This window comes from Rattus rattus, chromosome 8, assembly GCF_011064425.1.
Source record: "Rattus rattus isolate New Zealand chromosome 8, Rrattus_CSIRO_v1, whole genome shotgun sequence".
Classification (NCBI taxonomy): domain Eukaryota; kingdom Metazoa; phylum Chordata; class Mammalia; order Rodentia; family Muridae; genus Rattus; species Rattus rattus.
Window position 1 is genome coordinate 414749 of NC_046161.1, and position 6026 is coordinate 420774.

Consider the following 6026-nt stretch of genomic DNA (forward strand, 5'->3'; position numbering starts at 1 on the left):
GAGAACACCTTCATTTCTCCTCTGAACACTCCCAAATGGTTTTGGTTTCTTATCTCTAGTTCTCTGGAGCTTCCTAGAAGAGAAGGGCAGTCTTGGATATACCTAGGCCATTTACCTTTCAGAAGCTGAGTACTTGTTTTGTTAGTTGAGTGCAAATTTAGAAAATATGAAGTATGGAATATGAAATATCCTCAAAATGTTATGGCACAAGCTCTTAGGACATATAATGTTTTCCAGACTTTGTGATTCAAGTTCACAATAAGAAATACTTATCATTCCTAGATCAGGGGTGGGAGAAGTGCACAGTGCAAAACCATTTTGTTAGTGAGTGTCAGTTCGGCTAAATATGAGTAAAGAGAGATGAATATGTTGTGTTTAATTTCCTCTGTACACTATCTGTCCTGTGCTAATTTCAGTAGGCTTTTCTGTAACACAAGGCAGAATCAATGTTTGGCCCTCTTTGTTTTGTAAATCCAGATTTTCTGACATTTCTATTTATTTTTCATCACTATAACCCAGACTCCTTCCATCTACCACCTTCAGAGACTTGCTATTTATAGCTCTGTGAGCTTCTAGTTAAAGTTTTACTGAGCCTCACAGCTGCTGCTATGCTGACACGATCTCATCAGACGGAAATGGATGGTTTGGAATTTTTTCTCAAATAAAACAGAACAAAAAGACCAAACCAACAAAACAAGCAAAAACCACAAAAGTAACACATAGCAAAAAGGTTATATGGTATTAATTAAATCAAATGTGTATACAATAGAAACTGCATGTTCTTTAACACTCTCTTTCTTCTAACAATCTCTATTCCTTTACAAATCTCTTTGCTCTTTTATCTTAAATCTTTCAAGAGCTTATAAAGCCACCAAAGAATCACATATATTTTTATCAAAGTTCACTTTCTCAATCAGGTCTTCCAACTTACAATTGACTTCCATTTATTCATCTTTGTTGCTTGCTGAAACAAACTACAAAGATCTAAAGATTTGAGCAAGTTTACAAATGTAAGGCATAGTACACAAATGCCTTTGAGAGCAATAGAAATTAAAGTAATACAAATAGTTGTTAATTATATATCAGACATACACTGATGTAAACAAAGTAGTTACATGTTTGCAAATTAGTGAGTTTTGAGATGGATTTGTGTATCATTTGATCAGTTTTTAAATACAATTGGTCCCTTGCTGATGATTTTGCTGTGAAACAACAAATAACTTTAAAATTTTCAAACCATCTGTATTATTGCTACTGGAAACCATGTCTCTATTCCTCGAAAGGCTGGGTAAAATGCACAGATGTGCATTATATATGGCATCATTACCATGGCTTAAATTATTGCTTAAAAGATTGTTATGAAGTATTGCTAAGAAATTGCTTTGAGAGAAATATGTATTATACACAGTGAGATGAGGCATTAAGTATTAGCTTTGTGTCTCTTTATAACATAGATCATAGCATTCTGAAGGTAGGCTATCATTTCAATACTTACTTATGTCCAAAATATACTTTGTTAGCTCAGTGGTGAGGGTCAGGAAGTGTATTGCACAGCTTCGACAGTAACTAAGAAAATAGCTAATATGCCTAATAATCTTATAGTGAGCAGTATTCATCCCTCATGCTTATTAGTGTTGACTTCTATCACTAATAAATTTGAAGATTCATGTTGTGAAAGCATACTAAGCATATGAAACCAAAAATAAAATTAAAATTTATGATGGAAACAATGATAAGAAGCACAGAGTGCTTAAATATTAAAAATAACTATAAATAAAATAATATATTGCTATCTTAGTCACCTTGTATTATCTTCGACTCATTGAGATTGTAAGCGTGTTCTTCCATAATCTCCACATTGGGCTATATGCATTATAACCCAGAGTGGTTTCCTAAACTCGGATTCCTGGGCCCTACCTCTGTAACCTACTGAAGAAAATTTCACATTCCTAAAACTTCTTAGGTAATTATTATGGAGTCAGTTAGCTACTTTTAGACAGTCCAAGTGAATAATTAAACTAGGATAACAGGGGAGAGCAATGAAGTACTTGACTGAAAATATGATACGGATATACAACATATCAGAAGAAAGACAAACTACTCCCACACATACTCAAGTCCTTCTCAAATGATCTTCTTTTAGAAAAAAATGACCATATGCATATGTGCACATAACACATGAGATTTATTACTTTTTAAGACAGACAGGGTGTGGTCAATAGTGATTTTTCTTGTCCTATAAATATATCAATGTCTTTTTTACAATGAAAGGAAAGGGAGAACAAAAAAGAAACAAAGAAAGCAGAACACTATCAGTTAGTTTTTTGAATCAAGTGTGATGAAGAACTATTGCACACTATTTCAGTAGTCTCTAACAAGATTATGTTAATCTACATGGAGTATCAGAAGCTGTTCTTCATTCGCCACTAAGGGCATTTTACTTACTTAGCATGAATTTTGTTTCATCATTTAACATGCTTATATGTGTATTAAGTCTGCTTCAGAAGTAAAGAAGAAATGATGTTTTATGGAAGCGGGGCTTGAGGAGTTGAGATAATATCTGATGAGTACACAGAATAAGAATGGGTGAGGAAGGGATAACCAATGTTTTGCTTAAAAGACAATAATACAGAAACCTTTGTCAATGTTTATGTTCTATGCTATATATGTACAACACCCATTTCAGCCAGTGGCAAACTGAATAAACTGGCAATGGTGATGGCCAAAATCTCCAAGTCCTCTTAACACTGCACACCTTTAGACCTACTTTTCAGTCCGCAGCAACACCACTCTGTCTTTGCATTTTGTTTCTGTTTACTTTTACTTTATTGGTAGAACTCTTTAGAGAAATTTACAAGTTTTAAAGGATCGCTGCAGTTGAGAATTAGATTTTAACTCATTTAATGTCTTGTTTTTCTTTCCTTAAAGAGAAATAAACTTTCACACTTCTGAATATTTTTCTCTATCCTCATGTCATGGTCATTATACAAGAGGGAAAAATTAGAGAATGTAAGAACTATTATGTGCTGGATCCATTGACTAATTCTCCAGTTTTATATATCAGGTTTGGTGTCAAAAACATGGGTCACTGCTCACTGGGTTCCACATAAAACAAGGTATTGAAAGAGAAACCACAACTAATCTAATAAACAATAGAGAATATGCATACAGAGGTAGATATTACAAAATTAGGTCACAGTTCACCTTCACAAGATGACAAAGCTGAAATTCCAACCATGTTTCTGAGACATCTTACTCTTTCATTGTGGCCACCATTGCCTATTTATTCAAGTCCAGAAGACTGCTCCATACAAATATATGAAGATTATAACTATGCTGTATTATTGAGTTACTTGCTGATGACAATGTTCTCCTCATCAAATGACCTTTTAGTCAGTGGTGTTAGTTGATTAGTTGCAAAGTTCCTTTGATATCTTAACTACATGACCCAACATTCAGAAAGGTAAGTTATCCATGTCATGTTACATTTGAAATCATTCATTTTGCAGTGAGCTAAACATATTACACCAATTTGTAAGCACTTGGTTTCTGTGGATACTTTCCTAAATTTCTTTCAACCTGACACACTAAAAGGTATACTGTTCCTAAGTGTTATTAAGTATATGAAAGTAATAGATATTAGTCAACAGATTCAAAGTACTGTGACATATTTGCAGCCAAGATTCAACATATGAACTCTGCTTTGTAGGAAAATGGAAGCATAAATTCCATAGCTTCTCCCTTCTACAACTGCAGACAAAGGAACATTCTTTTCAGAGTATCTTACAAGCACATATAGCAATAAAGAGCCATGGTCATTTGAAACAATCTGGAAAACTCATAAGACATTAGACTGCTTCCTCAGACTGTCTTCAGAAATATAGATTATAGTGTTTGAAGAATATAGCTTCCTGTCAGTGATATATAATAATTTGTGCAATATTCTTTAAAATGACATTTCTGACAGTGGAGTGGCTATTTCCTCTCTATGTAAAATAATATAACCAAATACAGAGTTTGTGATGGTTTTAAAATCTAAGAATAAATGAGCAAATTCTTCTCTTGAGCTTTATAAACAATCACTGAATAATAGAGTGGATTTTAAAAGATAACACACACACACATACACATACACACACACATACACACACACACACATGAGTGTGTGGGTATGGGTGTACACATTTTCATGTATTTTTTTAAATATAGAGAGATATATTGCATGGCTCCTGGAATTTATTTTCAACGTTATGGTTATAGAACATGTTTATTGAGTATAAGATAATTGAATATATCATAATAAACATAGTTACTGCACATAATGGATATAAATGACCATTGTAAACATGGTTGTCTTTCTGTGTTCCTCAATTGTAAAGAGACTGTGAGCTTTCTTCAGGCATTTTTTTCATCTGTGTATTTTGAATACGACCATGACTACTATGTATTTCCAGCTTATTCTATCTACAGTCCCTACACTTCCTATTCATTTCTACTGTGGAGGAGGTTAGCTAATACTCAAGCTTTTTGAAAGCTATTTATTACTCTGTTGAGGGTACACCACCCTTGGGCTACAAAGCTGTCTAGGAATACCCAGGCTCTCTCTCTGCGTGTTGTAAAAAACAGAGAACTATGCCTAGCAACAAAGGGGACAGGTAACAGCTTAGATCCTGGGGAAAAATATATATATGTATATATTGCCTTCTCCATGTAAAGAATGTTGAACTAGTATTTCAATTATACCAGGATGAGAACACAACTAAAATTAGAAAGAGATCATAATTATAACAAGTACTTTGCCTAATTTAAATGTTTCTAAGTCATATACTTAGAGAGCAATAATTAACCATCACAGATGACTTTGAGAATTAATATATATCTTATGTAAGTTGTGTCATATAGTGTTTAATGCAGGCCCAAATCCCTGAAAAAGAAAAATACATCGTGTCCACTAAACATAGCTACCAGTGGAAATACATACTGGATACTGGAGTTAGAAGAAAAGTTTCACTCTAATATTTCAAAACAGCAAATGCTTCCATATCACTAAACTCTTTAGACATTTAGGTTTTTTACGTGATTCCAACTATGAAAATTCTGGCCACACTGTATACTCCTAATTTCAGTGTGAGCCTGTAAAGGTTATTTTCATGCAGTGTTGGCTATTGGTAGCAGTCCCTTAATTTAGTAAATCATGCAGTGAATGCTACCTGTGTATATATGGTGTTAGTGGAATCTGCAGGTTAGGCCTATACCAGTGTTCATGAGGTGTTTAGCTACATTAGAAGCTGTTTCAACAAAGCTTCTGAAGACTATACTTTTTAGAATCCCAAAGGCATGAAATCCAGAGCTTTTCTTTGCTTTGTTGTCAGGCAATAAGAAACAACATTCTTGGCAAAATTTCCTGACAGACATTAGTCAGTAACACTGGTATAAGAATTTGCTTCAGAGTGTGGCAGTAAGTTCTTTGAAGGCATAGGTCAGAGACAGGAAGGGCAGTTTCTATTACATCATTTTGTGAGACGATATTGATTACACAGTCACTTAGGGTTGCAAACACCACCTACATTCCTAAGTTTTAATGTGAAAAGGACCCAGTTTTACAAATGTTTTGTTAAAAAAATGTGTTTTGTTTTAACTGGTATGCGTTTGAAGATTTAAAAAAAAAATCTTTCCAGCATCTTAGTTAAAGGTTTACCTTCTACTAGAAAATTCCATTTCTTCTGTATCCAAACTACATTAAGCAAATCTAAAAAGTATATTTACTAAGCATACATGTGTTTCTCAACAGCTGGATATCCTTAGTTATACATACTCTCAGCTCAAGCACTAATCTCACTAAATAAGTGAAACTATATTAGATTAGTAGGTTAACATCACATAATATACCAACAAAGCAACAGCACACTCTAAATATCTAAATGTGAAATGCAATTATCTAGAAGAAGATATAGACATATAAAAATAGGTAATATCCCTAAAATATTTTGCTGAGTTATAGTAGTTGTTCCTGCTTGGAAGTTTAA